Here is a 23,899-nt window from a genome sequence, read left to right as displayed (position 1 = left end):
GGAGGTGGCGGACTCAGCCCTGGGCTCGTCATTGCCTCCAGCCCCGGCCTGCCACGTCCCAGGGCCCTGCTGCCAGGCGAGCGCCGCCCCTCCCATCAGCCCTGCACAGGCCACATCTGCTGCGGCCGCTGAGCCAGAGCTCCACCTCCCGGGCTCCGTCCCCATGGAAACCACGGGGGGGGGGGGGTTCCTGCTGCATTTGGCCCGCTGACTGGTTTCCATTAGAGCCAGCCTGCTTTCCTTGAGCTTCACGGCTTCTCCCCGAGCTTGCTTTCGCACATACTGAGCGCCAGCCTTCAGTGCCCTGGGCCACGGGACCACTGGGCGGAGAGAGGGCCCACGGGGCCTGTGACGATGCCCCGCGTCCCCCGCCCCACGCAGGGCCGTGGCTGCTCTTACCTTGGCTGGCTGTGGGCTCACACCCTGTGCTTCCTTGCCCAGAGCCCCCCAACGGCTCCATCCTGGCTGAGCCATAGAATCACCGTGTGTGCAGCTCTCAGGAAGCCCCTTCCTCCGTCTGGGCCTCAGTTTACCCATCTGTAAAAACTAGAGGGTTCAACGGTTTCTCCAGGTGCTTGGCTGTGCCAAACAGGAGGCCGGAACAAAACCGAAAATGAAGTGGAGGCACAGCCAGCTCTCCTGGGGTCACCATTCTGGGGCTTTTGTTTGTTTTCGAAGAGGAATTTTTTTTTTTTTTCAAGGGAAGGAGTCATGGAATTTGAGCAGAGATGGCTGTTGGAGCACCAGTTGGGGCCTGTGGGCCCCAGGGCTTGGGAAGGCCCAGGCAGCTGTGCCCGCAGGCTCCACCTGGCATCTGTGGGGTGCCCAGTGACCTGGCTGTGAATGCGGTGAGCAGAGGCATGAAACGTGCCCGTGACAGAGTCCAGAGAGCTCTGGAAAAGTACCCGGGAGGCTTCCGGAGGTCAGAAATGTGGGCAGAAAATGAGATCCAGATTTAAAAAAAAACCCGTCTGGCTCATCCCCCCGGGAGGGAGGCCTAGGAGAACATTGCCGCTTGTTGACTTTGAAATGCTTGCCCAGGGCTGGTCCACGGCGGCCCCCGGCCCCAGCCTGACGCCCTGGAGGAGGTGCTGCCCTCCCCTCTGCCTCTCCTGAGGTGGGAGTTGTCCCGGAGATGATGGGGGACCCTCTGAGGACCCCTGCCCCACCTGCCTTCTCCTGGGCCCTGCTGCTGTCCTGCGGGGCCACTTTCCAGCTTATGTGCATGGAGCAGAGCCTCGGAAGCGGCAGGCCTTCACAGCAGCAGGGAAGGATTCGGGCAGACTTCGCTCCTCCTTGGGCCTCAGTATTCTCACCTGTGACATGGGGAGAGGAACACAGTCCTGTTGTGGGCACGTGGGGGTTCGGTGAGATTTGGGGTCGGGCTGGACCAACGGTAGTGGTGGTGGCATCAGAACTGCTCCCCTGCGGCATTGTCACCGAGAACGAAGTGGACCGCACCTGCCAGATTGCCACAGACCCCGGCGGGGTGACGCTCGCCCAGCCTGGCCCCGGGGAAAGCTGTTGTCATGGTCATCAGGAACTGGGTGCTGGAAAGGCCAGGGGAGCCGGTGCAGTGGCATCGCACCTTCTTCAGCCGGTGGGGAAGCCCACCGAGGAAGCCCATGGCCGCCTGGCTTTGCCAACAGATCTCGAGGGCGGGAGCGGCAGCTGATGGACAGCAGGGACACAGCACAGTTCGAAGGATGGGCATGGTGGCATTTCCAGCTTTCTGTCCTGGGCAGGAAGGGGATGTGGGTTTGGACGATGGCATGCTGGGAGCCATCCAGCCTGCCCTCCCTGGTGGAAGTAGGCTGGGGAACCAGCTCACAGGAGCAGGCTGTGGCGTTGGCTGAGGGTGATTTAGACATGCGGGGAGACCGGGATAATGTAGGAAATGAAGGAAATTTCCCCAGGGAAAGGGGGAAGAGAAGAAAGAGGAGCTTAAGTGCCCAGATAATTATAAAGCCTGGCGTGGTGATTTATGGCAGGCAGGCCGGCTCCTCTGGTCTCCACCTCCCCTCCCGTCTCCATCCCTGGTGCCCCCAGAGACCCGCTGGTGGGGGAGGTGGTGAGGCCAGCGGGCGCCGCCCAGCACCCAAGCTCTGCTTTGTGTCCTGGGGACAGAGCCCCTCTGTGTGCCGAGCCCTGATGTCTGCTATCTGGGGCGACCTCACAGAGCAGTGAAGCTGCCAGCCGGGAGGCCGAGCCCCCCACACGGAGGAGCCCAAGCCAGACCGGCCGGCCCATGAGAAGGGTGATGGGTCAGGATGGAGGTCGTGCCCTCTCCGTCCTGGTGCCTTGGGGCGTGGGGGCCGGGGCCACGGAGTTGGGCAGAAGCAAGGAGGTGCATTTCTCTGGCTCCGGAGCCACGTGGCTCTAAAACCAAATGAGGATATAGCTCGCCACCCTGGCCCGGGTGCGAGGGAGGCCGGGGCCGGCCCAGGCAGGCTGCCTGGACAGTGCGCCCTTTGAGGCCTGACTGGGCAGCCCCCACTGGGGGAGTCCCTCTGCTGTGACCTCAGCTGTCCCCTGCTCCCCTCTGTAGTTCCCAGGGGATGTCCCCTCGCCACTGCCCTGCAGGGTCGTCGTTGGCTCCCCTCCCTGCCACACAGTCCATACCCAGGTCCTGCCGCTGCCTGGCGTGTCCCTGTCTTGTGCAGGGACGTGTGACCAGAGGCCGTGCAGGCCTCTGCCCTGACTTCCACCCTGTGGGGCTCCCATCCAGCTCCAGGCTGGAGCCCAGTCTCCCCTTCCTGGGACTGGAGAGGCTCCCAACAGCCTGCTCTGGCCCCTGCACCTTGCCATCCTCCCGCCTCGGTGGACTGCAGCATGGCATCGCCTCCTCCTGGGAGCCCTCCTAGCTCCCCACCTGCCCACCGCCCTGTAGTCCCATAGTTCCGAGCTTGGGCAACCACTTCATGGCTTGTGTCTGCCCTGGGAGATGGAGCGTCCCCAGAAGGAGGGGCCAGAACCACCAGCCTGGCCCAGGCTGGGCTCTTGGGAAACGTTTCATGAATGAACGAAACGGGATCCAGAGGCTGAAATGGAAGAAGGGAAGGCTGGGAACCCACAGTCAGTACGGTGCCATGAGCCACTAGGCTGGCCACGGGGGCCGAGGCGCTCAGAGAAACAAGGGGGCAGAGCTTCCTTTCTTAACCTCCATCGTTGTGTTTCCTTTCAGGACTAACATGAGGGGCTCATGAGCCCACCTCATCGGGGACAGTGTGGCAGCGCCGGATTGACTGGATGGGCCGGAGCCCTGAGCACCTGCAGCCCACGGAGGGAGGACTCTAGGTAACTCCAGGCTATGGGAAACCCACAGCTGCTGCTTTGTTGGGGGGCAGGGGTTCATTCGGGAAGATCAGCTGTGAGAGGTGCCCTGGAAGGCACTCAGTGGCTGTGAAAGGTGGACTGTCAGCCCCTCAGGTCCTTGGTGAGTGGCAGCCGGCTCTGTTAATCTAGGTCGGACATTTCCAGTTCATGAATTTCTGGCACGGCCCTGTTGCCTGCTGTGGCTTATGGGGGTCCTCCTCCTCCAGGAAGTCCTCTTGCCTCCTCTCCCTTGGCTGTCAGCTGCCCAGACCCTCTGTAGCACTCACCGCACCCCTCTTCTTTCCTGCCATTCATTGTCACAGGTCTGTGGTGCACGAGGGCATTGGTGCCCAGACCCTTCCCAGGGCCCTGGTGTCTTTGTCCAGCCAGGGCAGGTCTGAGGCAGCGTCCGTTAAGGCCTTTTATGAAGTGTGTGTCGGGGAGATCACGCTGACTGGTGGGCAGGGGCCTCGGTCCCCCCCAGCTGGACGGTTGGCCTGCTGTGTGACCTCAGGCTACTGTCCCCCACTCTCAGCCTCCATTCCCCCACCACCTCGGACATTTGGGGGGCTCTCCAGAAGGTTCCGAGGGGCCAGGTTGGAGCTGCTGCCTTGGGTGTGTGAAAGTGCTCCTGGGCTCTGAGCCGGGACCCCACTTCTGGGGGACCTCCCCTGGGGAAGGGGAGAGATCTATGCATGAAGCCTCGCTGTGACAAACGGAGCGGCCGGTCGCTGCCCGGGGTGGGGAGTCTGGGTCAGGTAGCATGTGGGGATGTCATGTGGCCGCTCAGCAGATGCGCCAGTGGGAGCCACTGCCAGGTGGGAACACCTTGGCGCATGTGGGGGCCCCTCTGGGGAGGGGAGTCCGCGCAGCCTGTGCTCAGCAGAGGAGGCCTGTTGGCCGCCTCTTTCTCCTTTTCTCAGTTGTCCAGATCTTACTGAGTGAGGAAAAAAACTCATTTAAATCACAAAACTGAAAAAAGGAAAAGAAGAAAAAAAGGAAAAAAAAAAATCACAAAACTAAGCTGCCCGACCGGAGTGACCCTGACCCACCCAAATTCTCGCTGCACGTTCTCCCCCCAAAAGAGACATGTTTAGGGAAAGAGCAGGAGGTTGCGATGAGGGCGGCACCATCACTAGGGTATGTCTGGCCCCTTGAAAAGGAGCAGAGGCAATTTGGGGGGTGGAGGGGGAGCACTGAGAATGGGGAGCATGGAGAGGCCCCTCAAAGCCGATGGTGGTTGCAGTGCCGCGGTGGGACAGGGCCCGCCCTGACCTCTCCCTTCGCACCCTGAGTGTTTGCAGTCTGACATCTGGAACGGACGCCTGTGGAGAGCGGGACTCTTGTCACGTGGGTGCTGGGGCCTGTTCCTTTCCCGTTAGAGGCATCCACATCCCGTGCGATGCCCCCCGACTTGGTGGAGCTCAAGGTGGGAGTGTGAACGGCCATGCATCTGGCGGGGACTCGCTTTTCTAGACCCAGGTCGGTCACCTGTGTGGCGTGGGCCACTGCCTGGTGGGAGCCCAGGCCGAGCTGTTGGGGCTTTCACGTTTGTTTGTTCTCCGATGTCAGCTTTGTCCAGTAGCCGTAAATGGCGGCTTTTAAGATGCAAAACCCGGGGCTCCGAGAGGCCAGGCTCCTGCAGGCCACGCAGCCTGGGGGATCCTCCGTGGCCTGGTGGGCCCTGCAGCCCAGGCTCCGCCCTAGGCGCCAGCAGCTCTGCCACTAGATGCTGCGTCCCCGGGGATGTGAGCCTGCCTGTGACCTCACCTGCCGTGGTAGCCGTTGGCTCCCCAAGTCCCTGCTGGAGCCACGTTGACCCAAATGAAGCCACAGAGCTGCACCCCTCTCTTGTGCATCTGGCCGACTCTGGCAGAAGAGTACGGATGCCCACAAGCTTACAGCCTATTTCTTTTTTTTAAGTTTTTATTTATTCATTCATGAGACATAGGCAGAGGGAGAAGCAGGCGCCCTGTGCGGAGCCCAATACAAGACTTGATCCTGGGATCACGCCCTGAGCCGAAGGCAGACACTAAACCCCTGAGCCACCCAGGCGTCCCTTGCAGCCTATTTCTGACGCCTCCCAACCTGCCTTGAGTATCTGAGGCGTTGGGAATCCGACGTGGCATGACCCCAGGGCCAGGCCTCAGTCCTCCGCAGGGCGTTTCTGCACATAAATCGAGGGTGTGCTCAGTGCATGACTCATTAGCAACTAGCCCTTGCAGGGAGGATGTTTCTCCTACACGTGACCTCGGAGGGGCCCAATTTAATCTCAAAGAGAAGTATGGACGAGGCAGGCTGAGCCCCCTGGGGGTCCGTGCTCCTGTGGCTCTGGGCCCTGCAGTGTGGCCCACATCAAGGTTCCTGCTGGGGGCTCAGAGCTCCTGCCCCACGGTGTCCACTCAGGACCCACGCCCCAGGCAACTTGGTCCCTGGTAAGATAAGAGATCAAGAAGGAGTTTCTCCAAGATAAAGGCCCAGAGCAAGTTCGCACATGTCCTCGAAGCACCCTGGGGGACAGTAGCAGTGGGCATGCAGTCCAGTGAGCCCCGTTGGGCCTGGGCATGGAGCAGGTATTATCCCTAATCTTGCTTGAGGTCGAAGAGGTATGTGCCGTTGTCCCTAGCAGGTGGGAAGCCTGAGGCCCAGAGAGGTGAAGGGGTTTGTCCAGAGCTGGAAGGGGTCCCTGGGCTACCCTGCAGATACTCAGGAATGTTCTGGAGACCGGGACATGGGCATGGGCAAGGAGGGGACCAGGGTGGGCGGGGATGGACCTCTGAGACATCCTGTTGGGGCCCGGTGTTGGTTCTGACCAGTCAGGCACCAGCCTCATTGTGCCACAGTCCTTCCAGAGGCCAGAACTGTGTGGGAAAAAGCTGCCGACCCCGTCATCCAAGTGACCATCCCACGGGGCACAGGCTCTGAGAGGGGACGGACCCCCGTGCCGGGCCCCTGGGTGGCTCTAGGCCCCCCCGGCGGGCAGTGATGGTAGGCATCCTTGTGAGCTAGGCCTGGGCATGGGGCCTCTACTTCTGTCAGCGGCGGTGCCACAGCTCTAGGAGGTGGGTGGGCTCTTGCACAGCGCGGGTAGAAACTGCAGGAGAGGGCAATCTTGTGCCCAGAGCTGCCCAGCATGCAGAGCCAGTGGGTCTGCACCATCCCTGCACTTCCCCCAACCTGCCTCGTGACTTCTGGGACTTGGGGGCCCAAGTTCATTACTGGCCCTGAGACAGGCGGGGGCCCCTGGCCTCCCTCCCCACCGCACACCATGTGGGCTGGTCTGTTGAGGGAGGACAGGTGGACACATAGCCTGGCTGTTCTGTCATTGGGAGAGTGGGTGCAAGGATATGGGGGTAGCAGAAGGCCCCGGGGGAGAGCATTCTCAGCGCTGCTCTGAAGTTGGAAGGGGCACCTAGCCTTCTCATCACCCACCCAGGGCAGCTGTCCTTGGGAGGTTTCCATCCGTGGCCACGTGTGGCTCCCGTGTCCTATGGGGATTGGGCACAGATCCCAGAGCCAAACCTGCTCCCGAAGCTGGAGCTCTGCTCACCCATCAGGATGTCAGGACAGAATTTTTCCACACCCCTCGTGTGTCCAGAACAGGTGTGGGGTGGCCACGTCTTGTCTTCATCTCCCCCAGCCCCCCGGAAGCCTGCCTTCTGCTCCTAACACCAGCTAGTTAACATTGCATTGAGCTGTTGGCAAAAAGGAGGGCTCCCTTGGCTGCTGGGCCTGTGGGCACCACTGTGTGAAGCCCATGGTAGCCGCCCTTGGTGAGCCCCAACCGGGCCGAGTTCGCAGTCCAGAGGAGTGGGTGCATGCTTCTTTGGGGTGCTCCTTTCCTGGGCAGGCCCCAGTGTGCTGTCCCATCAACTCCAGGTGAGGGCATCGGAGACGCCCTCGCTCAGGGGACTTCCTGACCTGCCCATCCTACGGGCTCAGGCAGATGGGCCTGGGGTCATTAAACACCCGTGCACGCCAGGGCTCCGTCGTGCTGGGAGGAGAGGCGGGGGTTAGGGGCAGGGGCGTCCTAGCCGGCCAGGCCAGGGCTGTGCTGCCTCAGGGCAGTCCCTTCTCAGGGGTGCTTCCCTCCTATAAAATGAGGTGGTGAGGTGCTCCAGCCCAGAAGCCCCGTCCTGCAGCTAGGGAGTCTAAGGGTGAGAGAGGCTCTAGGCAGTGAGAGGGGAAGCAGGATTAGAACCCAGCACTGTGTGACTCGAGGCCCTGAGTCCACACTGTGTACAGACAGCATGTTGGGCTCACATTCCTGTAGGCCCCCATCTTCGGGGGTGTTGTTGGGGTTCCACCCAGCATTTGGGGGCTGGGAGTCCAAGCACATCCGGGGACCTACCAGTAGGTCTCCTGCCTCCGGGCCCTTATGAGCCCCAGGCAGAGGCCTGACAGGGAGGGCTGGGAGCCAGCCGGTGACAACTGGGTGACTCAGCGCTGGGGACTCCTGCTCCGGGTGGAACCTGCTCAGGTGATGGGTCCGGGGAAGGTTGCTTTCCTGACTGAGCCTGCTTGCCCCTGGGGATCTGCGGGAGCCTTCCACCTTGCATGGGCGTGGTCAGGACCCCGGGGGCGCTCACAGACGATGCGGAAGGGGAGCCTCAGTGCCTTCCTCCCAGCCACCCGTTCCCGGCCTGGGCCAGAGGCAGAGTGGGTCCCGCTGCAGCCCAGCCTGGTTCCTCTCTGCGGTGAGTCGGGCCTGGGTCCGGGTCTGCCATTCTGTCCTCACGCGCAGGGAGCCAGTCCTGCTTTGGGGAAGCCTGGACCCCAGATGCAAGCCTGAGCCGGAGGCAGGGCAGGAGCAAGAGCCCCGCCTGGGAGTCACCGGGCAGACACCGTCAGGACCTCAGAGCCTGGTGTTCCCGCTCCATCGGTCCCGGGCTGTTCTCTTGCTGGCTCATTGGGAAAAGACCCGGAGTCCTGTCTAGAGACATTGTTCCAATAGTAGGGGGGCGCTTCCCCGTCATCCTGGGTGCCTCCTGGGTGCCGGGAACTGTGCTAGGCCATGGTGCACGCAGCTGCGTAGGAGCTGGTCACTGCTGCTGCCAAGCTGCCAGCCTTGGTGGGGACAGGCAGCATAAGAATCCATGAGCTAATTTCAGGGGACCCCAGCCTGGCTACCACCAGAGCGGGGGAGGTCTCTGACCCAGGCGGCATCCCTGGAAGAGGGACCTAAAGGATGGGTAGGAACGAGGCCTTTGACAGCAGGAGGAATTCGGGGCCCAGGGAAGGGTAGGAGCCAATGTGGGTCTGGAGCTAGGGGGTTGAGGCACTGCAAAGGGCCACCCCGTGGTGTGGCACCAGGTGCCACACGCCGTCAGCTCCCTTCCCCTGCAGACACTGGAGATGTGCATGGTTGGGCTGCAAGGAAGCGAGTGGTTGGGGTTTGGTTTCGGGTGGGAGTCCAGGTCAGGGCTGGGAGGAGGGTGGTCACACGAGGCTTTCCTTGGTTCTGTAACCTCTGGGCACCTGGGTGCCTTGCCTGCAGTGAGTGGTGGGCTGGGCCCATCTGCAGGTGGTTGTGCAGGGTGAATGAGAGGCAGGGGAGGGTCACAGCGAGGCCCCTTCCCTCCCAAGGCCATGTGCCAGCAGGCCTGTGCCGCTGACTCCTTGGTCACCTTGTGTCTTCCAAAACGTGAGCCCTCCCAGACCACTCCCAAGGAGCCAGAAGCCATCGTGGACTTCGGGCGACACTCCAGGACCGCCTAGCCCAGGTAGATGGTCTTTGCCCTGGGCCAGGGCAGGGAGGCAGCCCGGGAGGTGGGCGGCCTGGCCAGGAAGGGAACACAAGCCCATCTTTCAAAAGAGCCCAGCACCAGCCCTGCAGACCCCAGTCTGCAGCCAGGCCCACCCTGCCCAGAGTTCCTGAGGGATTAGCCTGGCCCTGGGCAGGTGAATGAGACCCTGCTCCAGGACCAGGAGTGAGGAGCAGAGCCAAGGATTCCCTGGCCTGCTGTGTGCCATTGCCTCTCAGTGCGTCCTCTGTCTGCCCTGCGGCCTGAGTGCTCTGATTCGCCCCCTCCAAGCAGATGGAATCAGGGAGGGCCGAGTTTGGCACAGAGACTCTCCTGAGCGAGCTGTGGGCCATTGCCACCTGCGGTGGTGCCAAGGGGTGGGCACGCCCAGCCCCCCAGCTGTGAGCCGTCCTCTTGGACAGGCTCCTACAGAGCCTCGGTCTGCTCGTCCGTAAGGCTGGGGTGGCAGTTCCTCCTGGGGGAGTGTTGGGGACACACAATAAATCCCAGAGCATTTGTGGCTTCACTGAGAGGTCCAGGGGACGGTACACAAGTCTTGCACACGGTGGGCACCCAGGAAGCACAGTGGTTTATGCTTCACTGAAAGGCAGGAGACCCTCCCGGTGTCTGGCCACTGTGGTGCTTTTCTGGCCCCTCCCTCTGCCGAGCTCAGCACGGTCCAGTTCCCTACATTCGTTATTTCGGGTTTACGTGTGCTGGTGCTAATAAGTGAGATGAGATGGTGGGTCGAGGCAGAGTGGGGGCTTGTGTGGCCAGGGGCCTAGTTGACTGCATCTCTGAGGCAGCGAGGAGAGGCTCCGTATCCCAGGAACCCAGGCCTGCTACGCCACAGGTTAGTTTCACGACCTTGGGGAGACACCCAAGTCGGGGAGGTCTGCACCCTGATCTGAAGATCTGTGCAGCTCTGTGTGGGGGTCATGGTCCATTTGCACAACAACAGGGTGGGGAGCCTCCTGCCCATAGCAGGTGCCGTGTGGGGCAGCAGAGCCCGAGGCTCTCTGTCCGTGCCTCTTGACAGCACCTCCATCGCCGGGGTCAGCCTGGGGGCAGCCTCGCCAACCCTGAGGGCTCACGGGAATGCCCACATCAGGGCGGGGGACGAAGCTGCGGTTTCCAGGTCAGACCTCCTCAGTCGCAGACCTACCTGGCCTTCACTGCTGTGTGGTCTTGGGGAAACCATGGCCTCTCCTTGGGATTCTGTTTTCGCATTTGCAAAAGACCTCTTCCTGTGTGCCCTGCCCCCGCCAGGTACCAGTAGGAGCAGAAGAGGGAGCCTCTTCTGGCCAGGAAGTGGGGGTTCTGGCTTAGGATCAGTCCTAACCCACTACTTGCAAGATGAAGCATACACACATAGCCCCCACTGATCATATGGGTGGACAGGGCACCGAGATGTTAGATATAATGTTCCTGTTCTGTCACATAAATAAATAAATAAATAAATAAATAAATAAACAAATAAACAAACAAACACACACAAATATGAAAATATGTATATCTCTGTTAGAGTTTAGAGCAATATAGACAATGCAGAAAATAAAAATAAACAGGAAATTAGGGCAAAGAGAAAATTGAAGGTAGCCCTAAAAGAAGCCATGTCACATAGAAGTCTCGGGTTGCTGGTGAAGACCTGTGAATTCAGCACTGAGCGTCCTAGCAGCCCAAGCAAAGAGGAAAAGACTGTCCTTTGCAGGAAGTAGTGTTCAGGGAGCACCATCTGCAACGGTCATGCCGGGGATGCCGAGAGAGCTGCCTGGTGCCTACGCTCCCTGACACCCTGAGGCCCTGGGTGAGGGCAGGGGGCGGGGAGGGTGCGCGCTCACACTCAGCACAGCTGTGTTTCTCTCATCCTCCTGAACGCCTCCCACACTGCCTCATCTGATTCTCCCCAACCCTAAATGCCTTGGTTGGGAGAGAGGCAGCGAGGGGCCCCGGCCAAGCCATCAGGCCTTGCCGAGTCTGATTTTGAACCTGCGTCTCTCTGGCTCCGGGTCCTGCCGCTACACCTGCCGCCAGCTGCGGCCCCCTAGAGATGGATGCCCCAGAAAACTGGGGTGTGTCCTTGCCAGTGTTTTGGGTGTGAAGTCACACTGATGCAGCAGCTTCATGGCCCTTGGGGTCCTTGCAGTGGCCTCCCAGGGTCTCAGGGCAGGGTGGGCGGGTGCTGCATGCCCGCGCAGTTGGGGTCTCCTTCCTGAGACCAGGTGTCTCTCTCTCTGTCTCTCCTTCCAGGACTCATACCTCCTTCCAGCCACCCTGTTCTGCAGCGGAGCCCTGAAGCTCAGACGACCGTGCCTCCCTCTCAGGTCAGTGCAGCATTTCTAATCTGGCAAGTCAGGGCTCCCCGCTCCCTCCCCAGGTACCGCCATGGGGATGGGACACGCACATGCACACACCCATGGGGCTTGCAGAGCACCAAGGAGCCAGCTGGGCACTGCCCGCACATTTGCACAGGCTCCGCTGGGTCTGCTCCAGTCTCGGCCCTGACCTGCCTCCAGCCTCTTTCTGTAGCTGAGGGACCAAGTTCTGCCAGAAGTCAGGGGCTTGCCCAGGTCTCTTACCCCAGGAAGCTGGACTCAGGCCCGTGTTTGTGGCTCCCTTCTGCACAGAAGTTGCATGAAGCTCCTTTTGCAAGGAGCCATCTGTCTCGGGAGTCCACGGTGGGAGAGCTCGGGCCAGCTGCTGGGGACTGCTCGGGAGTGTCTTCGGAGTGCACAGAGCTCAGGGGCTCAGGCTCAGCAGGTGAGAAGGCCCTTGGCCTGCCACTCCCTCTCCCGGCAGCCCCATGGCCCTAATGGCGGCCTGTTGTGCTCGGAGACCCCTGCACACACCCTGCTCCTCCCCTGAGAGCCCGGCGCCCCATGCAGGCGGCAGGGCCCACTTGGCTGATGCTAGGCTCCTGGGGAGTCGGTGGGGCCATGTGGGCCAGACAGGCATCCCCTCCCCTCCCCTCCCCCGCTGCTGCCATGGCCAGGGCAGACCTGCCCCCCAGGTCCATGTGGAGAGGACCCCAGGCTGTTGCGTCTGGGCTCAGGAGCCCTCTGCCATCTGGGCCTCATGTGTTTACAGGTCCAGCTTGCCCGCAAGACTCTGCAGATGCTGCCTCCAGGGCTTTTGTGTCTGCACGCAGAGCCTGCGCCAGCCGGTGCCCAGGGTGGGGGTGGAACTTGGGTGGGGAGAGGGGGAGGCCCACAGAGGCCATGGGACAGAGGGAAAAGGGGACCCAGGGCGGGTAACAGAGGAAGGGGAAGAACAGAGTGGAGGCAGAGAGAAAGCAGGGCAGAGCACGGCACGGGTAAGAGATGACATTGAGCAGAGGGCCAAGGAGCTTGGGGGTGCTGTGGCTGGGGAAATGGACCTGAGGGTGCAGCTGGTCCCAGATGTCCCCAGGGCCCGCGGGGCTCTTCCCAAAGCCATCTAGTCTAGGTGCTTTCCTGGGGGTCCACTGTGAAATCCCCCAACGCCCCCGGAGGTATGCCCTCCTGCAGGGCAGGCACCAGTATGTGCAGCTGGGTCCTGCCTCCAAGCCCTGAGCGGAGGCCACAGAGGTGCGTCCTCAGGAACGCGTGGGGGTCCAAGGAGGCAGGGCCAACCCACCTGAGGTGCTAGAAGGGTTCTGGGGCCAGAGGAACGGGGTCTGTGCACAGCCGCCGAGGCCCAGGACAGGTGGGGAATTGCCTGGGTGGAGGACAGGCCTGGGGGTGGGGCGACTCTCCCAGGGCAGGACCCGTATTCCCCATACCGTGCGGTGGACAGAAGACAAGGCCAGTGCATGCAGTAGGCGCTTACTCTGTCCTCAGGCAGCAGGATGACCATACAGCCCAGTCGCCACAGGGGTGAGAACATGCTCAGGGCCAGAGGGGAGGACCACCCCTCCTGCGTGCACACATGCCCTCCCGCAGCCCAGCGCGACCAGCAAGGTGCAGCCAAGCGTCTCCATTCTGTGCAGCCAGAAACGGAGGCCAGGGGCCGTGAAGAGCTTGGCTCTGGCCTCATCTGTGGTCCCGGAGAGTCATCGGGATGATGGAGCCCCTTCGGGATGCTGAGCTGGGAGATGCCAGAGGTTTATGGGGAGCAGTGACTCGGTTGGTGGGATCTGTGTCTGAACTGACTCAGTATCGTTGTCCTTGAAGTCGGCCCGGATGTGGCCCGGGGTGGGGAGAGGTCTGCGCAGGGGAGGCTCCCTCCATCTCTGGGGCCTTGGCCGTGCTAAGCCCCTGCTGACTCCCCCACGCCCGGTAGGACAGGAGTCGCGCGCCTCTGCTCAGCGCCCAGTGGCAGCTGGTTCTCTGAAGGGATGTGGCCCCGCCGTCCCCAGCACCCCAGGTTCCTGTGGACAGACGGTGTGGACAGACAGGCTGCCCTGTTCCTCAGAGGTTGGTGTGGACGGGCCTGACGCCCCACGGCAGAGCCACTGCTCCGAGGCTGACCCGTGTGTGGTGCCCACGGCTGAGGAGGGCAGCAGTTCATTCTAATGCCCGGTGGCCAGATAGCACAGCCTTTATTTACCAGATAGAAATTAGGGCCTTAAGAACACTTTGCACTCGGTCTTTTTGTCCCAGTGAGAATGTTGACAAGATGCGGAATGATGGGCATCGCTCAGTGCTTGCTCGCCGAGTCTGAGCAGCGCTCTGGCTGGGGATGGTTAATGCTGAAACGTGCGGGGAGAGGTGCTGGGCGAACCCTCTCGGGCCGGTGGCAAGGAGGGCCTGCCCTGCCAGCTGCCCCCCGACACGGCCACCTTCGATTTGGTGCCTGTGAGTGTGCCAGGCCCTGAGCCGGACGCCCCTCCTCTAAGAGCCATCGCTGTGCTGATGGCCCTGCTGGGTGGGTGCCCCAGGGGGGCATATGCTCCGGGAGGTCAAGGGGCGGCGGGGCCGGGACCTGGCCCCAGCCAGCTCAGGAGCAGAAATGCGTCTCGGATCCAGGAGCGGGTGGCCTTTCTGCCATGTTGGGCTGCTGGGTACTGAAAGGCAGCCTCCGGGGGGAGGGGGGGCAGGAGGCTGGGGACGGGGCCTCCAGCTCAGGGCCTCCATGGAATGGTGCCCGGGGTGGGCCAGAGGGTTTGTGAGGAGTCTTCTTGCTGGAATGAAACCAAGAGGCTCCCAGACCGGTGGGGCTAGCAGTGCTTGGGGCTGCCATCTGTGCTGCCCTGGGTTCCCTTCCCTGTCTGCGCTCTGCTGGACACTTGGCCTCGGGCATCTCCCCGGTTGGAGGCCTTGTTCCCCGCTGACCATGGAGCTGGAGGGTCAGCAGGCCAGCTCTGGGTGGGGAAGCGCGGGCTCCCGTCGGCTCCAGCACGCCTGGATCCGAGCTGCTCTTGTCTGAGAACACGAGTCCACCTCGCGTGGCTGGCCTTGGAGACCCGGGGGACCCAGAACGGCCTTGCTGTCACCTCGAGGAAGAGAGAGGGAAGGTCTCTGATGTGGGGCTTGCCTGGGTCACCTAGCACAGAGGGGTCCGGCCCTTAGCAGCTGAGTGACCTGGCTCAGTAAATGGAGACGTCTGTGGGTTTCTGTTCCCTTGTGCCTGGAGCACAGGACAGGATGACGGCTGTCTTGGCTGCGTGTGGGGGAGAGTAACTTAGCCTCTCTGTGGTTGTTCATGCTCTGCAGGTCTGGCCATAATGGGGACTGGCTGGCGCTCAGCACGGTGGGCTCGGGCTGGTGCCCGGCACGTGGCCGGTGCAGGCTGTTTGCATTTGCCCCGTTTCCAATAGGAAGCATATGCCCTGGCAGTGGTACTCACGTTTGCAGCCATCTCGGTCAAGTGGGGACTTGAACCAGGGCAGTGAGGCCTTCTCATCCCCTTGGGGTGGCTCCCGAGGAGAAGCTGCCCCGGGGAGTGGTCCTCAGTGAGGACAGCACCTTGTCATGCTCAGTCGGTTGTCAGGACAGCTGTGGTCACACAAGCAAGGGGGACCGTGGCACCTGCCCTCCAGACCACGTGTGTCCCCACGGCAGCACCCACCCTGCAGGAAGGGGTGGGGTTCCCTCCGGATCCCACTCTCTCCTGTAACTTGATGTGGGCCTGGACTCTCCCTGGACCCAGTGCCCTTCGGGAGCCGCGCACCGGCCTCGTCCAGAGCCAGGCCCTGACGACCCCCTGGTCTCAGTCTGCTGGTCTGTAAAGTGGGATTGGTTCAACCTTGGGTTTTCACTGGGCGCAGGTGGGGAGGGGCGGCCTGTGGCTGGACCCGAGGCCCCCAGAGCAGTCCTGCTGGTCACTGCCTCACGTCTGGGGTTCTGAGTGAGACCAAAGACGTGGAGACCACGGGCAGGGCAGAGTCAGAGAGACACGGGCTCTTGGTGCCTTCTGGTTGCTGAGCACGCTGTGCTCCAGGGAGGCTTCTGGTCCAGCGGGTGTTTGCTGGGGCAGTTTCTTGTGTCTCCAAAGGGACACAGACCAGGGGTGGGCTGTCACCCGGCAGATGCAGAACAGGGCTCTTGAGGCTTGAAACGTGGCCGGCTCGGGGCCCCCATCAGGCAGGGCCTCTGGTGCCACAGGAGCTCGGGATGGGGTGTGGCCCGGCGTCCCTGGAGCCGGCCTGCCCGGTGTCCCCTGGCACTGCCCTGGCATGGCCGGTCCTGCCAGCTGTCCGTGCGCCTGCCGGCGGCGGGTGGGGACAGGCTGCCAGCCCGGCCTGCAGGCTGGATGTGCTGGGATGTCCCTGGAATGCAGGGCAGCCCTCGGGCCATCTGCTCAGGGGCCACCCCGCCGGCGCCGGTGAAGACCGCCCTTTGAGGGTCTGGGGCACAGGAGGATTTTCATCCTGCAGGCGCCTCCGTTAAGCCCTGCGTCTCTGCGTCCCCTCGAGTGCGGCCACCGCCCTGGGCGGGAGGTCGTCCCCAGGACCCCCCGGGGTCCCCCAAGGGGTGAGGGAGCTCGGGGGGCGGGGGCAGGAGGCAGGCTCCGGAGAGGGCACTGCCGCCCGCCTCTGGCCAGGCCCTCCCGGACCTCCGCGCCCGCGGGAGGCCGCGCTTCAGGAGTGGACGGTCCTCCTTCCCGCCCCGCCGCCGCGGCCTTTGTCTTCCCGGGCTGCACAAAATGGCCGCGGCAGCCCTCCGCCATTTTGTGTGAGGCTGGCGGCGGCGGGAGGAGGGAGACCACTGCCCGCCCGGCTGCCCCGAGTGGCCTGGACGGAGCCCAGCAGCGGCCCCCACCCCAGCCCGGCCTTGGCCGCGGCCGCCCTGGGCTTGGCACCGGCGCGTCTTGGCAAGGCAGCCGGGAACCCCGGCCCTTCACCCGGCCCGGCCCCCTCGCCGCCCCCCGGGCTTCCCTGCCGAGCAGACGGAGATGCTGCGAGCAGAGCCCAGAGGAGCTGTAATTAAAGCCATGCTCCTGGAGGGAGTCCTTGGCAGCCACCGAGCTGCTCGGACAGTTCTGGAAATGACGCGGCCCCGGGGGCGGGGGGGGGGGGCTCCGGGACCCCGGCAGCAGGACCCGCTCCCTTCCGGCCCCGCGGGGAGAGGAGCCGGCTCAGGCCTGCGCTCCGGGCTGGACGCGGCTCGGGCCTGTCCTCAGGGCGCGGGACGGGGCCTCCTGGACGGGAGCCCCTGGCCGAGGGCCGCTCGCAGCCGGCTTCACGGGGTGGAGCCAGTGGAGCCTCCTCATCCCCGTGGCTGGCCCCGCCGTGCCCTGCGCCGTCCTGTGTCCCGCAGGCCCCACTTCCTGGAGCACCTCCCAGGGCTGGGAGCAGCCCCTGCCTCCAGCCTCCGGCTCGGCTCCTGCTCTGCGCGGCGCCCAGGGAGCGGGGTAGTAGCCCCCACAGCGCCACAAGCGGAGGCCGCGCAGCATCCCGGGAGTCTCGGCCGCAGGGACCCGCGGAGCGGCCCAGAGGACACGCCGCCGTCTCTGGAGCCAGCCCCGGGCAGTGGGGCCCCAGACGCCTGGCAGGTGGCGGGAGCAGCGGGCAGGGCTTGCGGACCCTAGGGCGACGAGGTCCTGGAGGGGCCGAGGGGCCGCCTGCCTCCTAGAGGGGGATCGTAGAAATTTCCTTGTCTGGCCCCAGGAGTGGCCGGGAGTGACGTTCGAGGACAGCATGTGCCTTTTAAAGGGGCTGAAGCCGTTTCCCAGGGAGTCGTGTCAGGCTGAGCGGGGGCAGCCCTGGCCATGGCTGAGGGTCACCTCCACCCCGTCAGGGGACACCCAGTAGAGCACGCGTGGAGCCGGCTGGGGCCTCCCCAGACACCTGTGGCCCAGCCCGGCCCTTGAGGTGGGGAGGCTTGCTGGACGCTGCCCTAGGCCCTTCCCAGACGCGCTCTCCTTGCGGTTCCCAGAGAGAACGTTCTGTCACCATGAAGTGAGATTTACTCATACCCTGGCTCCCCCCAGGAAAGCCCGTGGGACCAGGTGGTGGCCACGTGCCAGGCCAGACGCACCAGGTCCTAGGGGAACGTGGAGCCCCTCGGCAGAATGACCGTCTGGGGGGACTGCTGCAGCTGGGGCGAGGTCCCTGCCGGACGTTGTTAATGACAGGTGTGCATCTGGTGCCCTCCCGTGCCCGCCGCCGCTCGTCTCGCAACCCAGGCTGCAGCCTAAATGGAGAACATTTCAGATGCACGCTCGCCCTTGAGGTTAGTGCTGCTGCCAACGGTGAACACCATGTGGAGATGCCCACGGGATCACAGAGGGCTCTGCATGCTTGCCTCTCCCTCGGGAGTCCCAGCTCCCCCCACCCCCGCGGACACCCTGTCCCAGGCACGGAGGCACCCCCAGCATCCTCCTGATGGCCCCGGCATCCTTGTCCCACTTGCAAGGGCAGCTGAGGCCAGAGGTGCTGGCTCGCCCAATGCTCATCACTGCTTGGAGCCAGAGCAGAGGTTGGAACCCTGACCCAGGGGACCTCGGAGCCAGGTGTCCCTTCCTCCCCCAGGCCCGTGGCCCCCATGGATGCAGGTGTGTCAGCCTCCCCGGCCAGAGCCTGTGCCCTGGCTCCCCAAGGACTGCCACCTGTGTGCCTGGCCTTTCTCTGGGCTCCAGGCACCCCTGCGGGCCTGGCCCTGACCCTGGGGAGCGGCGTTCACTAGGCCAACCCGGAGGTCCCTGGGCACAGGAAAGCGGGGAGCTGGAGGGTCGGACACAGGCTGTGGAGGTGCCTATCGTGGTGGGGGGTGGGCAGCTGCACAGGGAGGGTGCACAAGGGCCCCAAAACACGGAGCGCTGGGGTCTGTCCAGACCCGTGGGGGGCTGGTGCGGGGGCTCTGGTCTAGAGGTACCAGTTCCCCACCCACATGGCTTGAAGCACGCGGGGGTACGTGGGGCTCTGGGAGGAGCCTCGTGCCAGAGAAATTTGGATTCCCGATCTGGTTTGGCTACTCCAACCCCAAGGTGTGCTGCTAGGGGCAGCGGGGCCCTGGGCTCCGTTCTGTCTTCAGGTTTGAGGTTTTTACACCATGGATGTTTTTGTGTTGGTTTTTAAGAACTTGACGGTATTTGTCTCAGTTGCTGAGTTTGGGCGCTGCGTAGATCATGCGCCCTGGGGTGGGAGTCTCCCCGCCTCCTGGCCGTGCCAGGCCCACGGTGGGCACACGGCCCCGGCCTGAGTCGATCAGGCTGCTACCTCCTTAGCTTTATGGGCCGTGTTTTCAGGGAGACCCGCCCCCCGCCCGGGGCCCCCGGATGCCACCCCCACGTTTTTTTCCCAGACTCCATTGTTGGCACGGCTTGCCGAGCAGAAACACTGGCCGCTTTATGGGGAGAAACCCAATCGGGGCGGCAGTGGGGGGCGGCCCTGGAGGGGGGGTTCCCGGCTCTCGGTGGCCCCGAGCCAAGCCCAAGGTGACTGCGGGGTGACACCGTCTGTCTTCCTCTCTCACTCCAGACATCCACCCGGCCCTGAAAGGGCCACCTGCCCACTAAGGCCTCCCACACACCTGTCCCCGGCTGGCCTGGCTCCTCCCACCCGGGGCTGCCCAGTGCCCTGCCCGCAGGCGGACACTGCAGGACCAGGGCTGGTGGCTGGCAGGGCGACTGCCGAGTTCTCACGCCCCGGCGGCCCTGCTCGGGGAGCCCATTCCGTGGGGCATTACTGCCACCCCTGCCAGCCGTCATCTGGGCTGACTGGGAAGGGTCCCCTTGGCTCTGTCTCAGGATTCCTGCCATCTCCCCCAAGAAAAAGAGGGTCCTCCCCAGGCCTAGGCCCCTGCTGGTCCCTGGGAATGTGGGGCAGGTAAGGCCCAGCAAATTTGCCCCTCCACCTTGGACACCCCAAGTTGGGGCTGTACCCTACTCACTCAGAAATATCTCTGCAGATGGGCCAGAGACCCAGAAATGGAAGTCCTCACTCTCACCTCCCAAAAACCCCGTGTTGTTGGCTAAAGAAAACCACGTTTTGCGTGAACCCCTTCATCGTGTGGGCAAAGCCAGAGTGGGGACCCTGCTGGGGGTCGTGATCTCTGCTTCCTGGTCACGGAGAGAAATAATGCAGCAGGTGTGCAGGGAACCCGCCCAGGCCCCCAGGAGAGAGGAACGCCGCCGTCGACCACGGGCACCTCTCCCACCTGCCACACCACCTGCCGCGGTGCTGGGTCTTCCGGGCAGGAGGCCTGGGGCCCCAGAGAATATGGCTGGTCCCTGAGCTGGGGCAGAGCTGGGACGCCCCTTGGGGGCCTCCCCAGTGTCCAGACAGGAGACAGGGCCCTCGTGGGCAGGAAGCTGGAAGAGCTGGGGTGGTCGCCCTCGGCAGAGGACAGAGACGGGCCAAGGAGGGTTGGGGGGCCGGCACCCAGCAGGGTATCGGTGGGAAGAAGCAGAGGCACAGGTCCCGTGGGTCGGGCCCCACGTGCAGCATCCCAAGTTCAGCTTCCGTGCCCTGCAGATGGTCAGTGCTCCGCCATGTGCGTGTCTTACACCCGTGTCCTTTCGTTTGAGGACCTGTGTTGCCATTTCCCCTCCGTCCTGCAAGTCCTGGGTGGGCATCTGGCTGGAATGGGCCAGAGCCAGGTGGGGTCACGATCGATCAAGCAAGCCCTGGCTGAGGCCTCCGGGCAGGTCTTGGGAGCCCCTTCCTTGGGATTTCTGCCCTCTGGAGGATCCCAGGCCTTGCTTGCCACAGGGCAAGAGCCTCAGCCTGGCCAGAGCCTCCTCTGTAAAGCGGGGAGCTCGGCTCCCCACTCCTGGGTCCTCCTAACTCCAGGCCCCAGAGCGTCCGTGCAGCTTGGTGTGGCATGAGCCACCCAGCACTGGGACATCGGCGGCCCTGACCATCCAAAGACAAGGCCCAGGTCTCCGTCGTCTCTGAGCCAGAGCTGTGCAGCCCAAGGTGGCCACGGAGGCTCCTCTCCAGGCCCCTGCAGGGAGCATGGGATTCGCGGGCTGGTGGGGCATGTCTGGGGAGGAGACACAGAGCTCTGGCATGGCTTCTGGCATGGCTGAGGCCTCTCTCAATCCTGACGCTGGTTACTTTTTTTATAAATCCCGAACAGGTCAAGAAGTGGTGCTGATCTGGGGGCTCCTGTCCACAGTTGGCCTTCCTCGCAGTGAGTGCACCCTCACAGTCTGGCCTGCTCTTTCCCGCCCGGCCTGAGCCCACAGGGTCATTGCCCTGCCATCCTGCGGGAGACGGGTGCGTGGGTCTGCAGCCCCAGCCTCAGTGTGGGTGCACCCCAGGGGGGCTCGCAGGATGGCCAGGATGGCCCCTGGCGCCACCGCACGCCTCTCCGACCGTCCTTGCTCCGGAGACTTCAGAGCAAGGAGGGACGTGGTCAGAGCTGTGTCTCTCCTGTTCGTCTCCAGGTCCTGCCACCAGACGTGGAGGTCCCTAGGCAGGGATCTAATGGTCCCACCGCCAAACCTCTGCCCAGGCTGTGCCCTCTGCCCGCAGCTGTGTCTCTCCTCCTCCTGCCACCCTTCAGCAGGTTCCCCCAGTGATGCCCACAATGTGCATGTGCTGCACTCGTGACACCATCCCCTTTGACGGTTCCCTCTGGCCTCCGCCACGACTGGCCGTGGCCCAAAGGAGATGTGATGTGCTCTGTTGCAGAGTCTGGATGAAAGAGGAGTGCTCAGCCCCGACCTGCTCTGCACGTGAGGACTCTTCTGTCCCTGGGGCCCACCGTCCAGGTGCCCTGCTTGCCTTCAGGGCCCTTTGGGGCCAGCAGTGCTCGAGGTAGCCCCTTCTCTGCCCAGCCATGAACCAGCGCTTGTGTGCAGTCCTAACGCACCTAGGACCGGTCCTCGACATGAGATGCCGCACGGTGAGTCTAGCCTAGAACAAGAACAAAGGCCCAGTGAAGAAAACCAGGGCACCTGGGCCTGTCCCAGGCTGAGCTGGAGGCCGCAGGAGGGGGTGCTTGTGGTGACAGCCAGTGCAGAGTACGGTGTGTGTCTCCTTCTAGCCTCCCCTTCTCTCCCTGTCTCTCCCCACCGTGGGGGGACCAGCACATGGGCTGGCCTGATGTACAGTCTGTGTCTCCAGCTGGGGCTGGAAGGGGTTAGCACAGAAGGCTTCGAAGCAAAAGCCCAGGCCTAGGGAGGACAGGTGGGTGCAGATTGCAAGGCAAGGGGTGTCGGAGTCTGCGCAGTGGCACACACATGGATTCCAGCCCTGGTTAAGGGTGGCCTGGTGCTACCCAGATTCCCCGAGGGCTAGCTCCTGCACTGACCCCATGTCTCGGTGAGGAAATCTAAGCCCTCGAGGGCATGAGATGTGCCCAGAGAAGCACAGCGAGGGGGCCAGCCTGGCTTTGCAGCCAGCTCCACCTGCAGGGCTCCACCCCTGCCTCGTGCCACCCTCCCCCTGCTGGCACCAGAGGTCAGAGCCAGGAGGGCCCTGCAGTGTGCAGGCATAAGGGTCTCAGCAGCTAAGTCTGAAGCCCAGAGGTTGGGTCAGGCATAGGGTCCCTCCCCCAGAGTCCCCTGGGCGTTCATGGGGGAGCCCTGGGCCGGGAGCCAGGTCCTTGGCCCATTTTTTCCCCCAGTAATGAGTCTAACAACAGTCACTCACCTCATAGAGCTGCTGGGTGGGCTCCAGGATGCCCGGGGCCATTCAGGGAGCGGCAGCTGCCCCTGCCTACAGGCCTGGGCATGAGACCTCCCTCTGCAGCAGTGGGCAAGGCCCCGCCCAGCACGGCCCAAGAGCAGACCCCCTCCCCGACCCCGAAAGGGGGCCCAGGACCCTACCCCCCGGCCCATCATCACTGCAAGACAGGATCAGCAATCCCAGCCTCACCGGGCCTGCAAGGACCTTGCGGCACCGCCCAGCCTGGGGCCTGCCCAGAGGAGGCAGCCTGCTGGGGGTGTCGTGGGGGGTATGGAAGGAGGGCTGGGGGCTGGGGAGCTCAGAGCACTCGGACTACTTCACTAGGTGGAAAGCAAACTGTCCTCATCTTGGCTCTGCCACCTGCCAGCTGTGACGGTGTGAAGGTGATGCTATGTCTCTGGGCCCTGGTGTGCTCACCTATCAGATGGGTTGAGAGTGGCATCTACATCACCAGCTCTGCCTCAGGGTCCCCCCAGGAAGGTGGTGGCCGTGGTGGACACTGATCCAGGCTGGCTGTGCCCTCGGGCCCTGAGTGCAGAGCCTGCCAGGGTCTCCAGTTCTGCCCCAGGTGCCTTCCCCAGAGGAGTCAGGTCCCTTTTCTGAAAGAAGAGCGTCCTGTGGCCTCTGCCGAGGTGGGTACGCTCAGGTCACTCTGGGCGGCAGCAGGCTGAGCAGAGCGCATGTGTAGGGCATCACCGCCTGTCCAGCGGGTGGAGGGAGCAGGCCCTAAGGCCCCCAGTGGGTCCTGGGGCAGCCAGAGAGGGGCTGGGTGGCCAGGGGGACACTTACAGCGCCTTTTTAGACACACGTTGGCTTCCAGCAAACGGTGACCTTCCTCCCGGTGTCGCCAAGGCAGGAGACGCCCCGTGGGAACATAACGGCCCCTCCTGTCCCAACGGGGGTGATCCAGCCATTGCAACAGTTCCCGCAAGGCCTGGCCCCTCCCTCCCTACATCTCTCTCTTTTTTTCCCCTCCGGTTTGGGTTTGTGGTTTTCTCCCGCCTTCGTGGCTGCTCCGGGGGTTACAGCTCAGGGCCCCTGCCCACCTGCCTGCCGGGCTCCCCGTGCCCTTTGGCCCCAGCCAGCCAGCCCCGCACCCGCCGCTCCCTGCAGCCCCCCCCCCCCCACTCCAGGAGGCGCCTCTGGAAGCCACGACGTCCGTCCGTGTGCCATGACCGACGGCCCTTTGGGGTGAGGTAGTAGGTTGTATAGTTTGGGGCTCTGCCCTGCTCTGGGTAACTATACAATCTACTGTCTTTCCTGAAGTGGCTGTAATATCGCCGATGGACAGCACCTAGGACCCTGGCTGGGGAGGGATGTGGGTGCAGTTGGGGAGGGACAGCAGCCGCGGGGGTGGAGGCAGTGGCTGCTGCGCACTAGGTCTGGCAGGCCGAGGTTCCACTCGCTGTGTGACCTTGGGCAGGTCCTTTGACCTCCCTGGGCTTCACTTTCCTCCTCTGTGAAATGGGGACGAAAGAGGATTGCAGATGGTACTGTGTGAGGCGTGCAGGGCAGGGGAGGGCTCAGAGTCGACCCTTCCATCCCCCCTACACTGTCCTGAGAGCCGGAGGGGACTGAGGGAGCAGTTTTTGCCCTGCCTGCCTCCGCTCCCCACCTTCCCACCCCCTGTGTATGGACTGTGGCCTCGGCTCCATCCCCATGGCCGGCAGTGGGCATTGGGAGGAGCAGCCGTGGACTTAGGATGAGGCTGGGGTGGCAGGGCAGACCCCCAGGGGGAACGTCAGCATGCCCCCCAGCGCCTTCTCCAGCCTGCCCAGCTCAGCGTCAGGCCTCTGGTCAGCGATGGCACCTCCACGGAGGGGGGCCGAGGCTGCCCAGT

General features: G+C 63.5%; 1 protein-coding gene across 9 annotated transcripts in view; it reads left to right on the top strand.

Moving 5' to 3' along the window:
* Positions 1-23,209, top strand: part of LOC121490802 (translation initiation factor IF-2-like) — a 31,535-nt gene extending 8,326 nt beyond the window's left edge. For 2 of the 9 annotated variants that reach the window (XM_041754824.1, XM_041754823.1), the window contains exons 2-5: positions 3,185-3,297; positions 11,310-11,383; positions 11,687-17,653; positions 19,331-23,209. The gene's annotated coding sequence lies outside the window, so the exon portion shown is untranslated. Of the gene's footprint in view, positions 1-3,184; positions 9,039-11,309; positions 11,384-11,686; positions 17,654-19,330 lie in introns of all 9 variants that reach the window. The other 7 variants (XM_041754831.1, XM_041754829.1, XM_041754827.1 and 4 more) reach the window with 7 other exon arrangements.
* The last annotated feature ends 690 nt before the right edge of the window (positions 23,210-23,899 follow it).

The sequence above is a fragment of the Vulpes lagopus genome, chromosome 5 (assembly GCF_018345385.1).
Source record: "Vulpes lagopus strain Blue_001 chromosome 5, ASM1834538v1, whole genome shotgun sequence".
Taxonomy (NCBI): domain Eukaryota; kingdom Metazoa; phylum Chordata; class Mammalia; order Carnivora; family Canidae; genus Vulpes; species Vulpes lagopus.
This window is presented reverse-complemented; position numbering and strand designations above follow the sequence as displayed.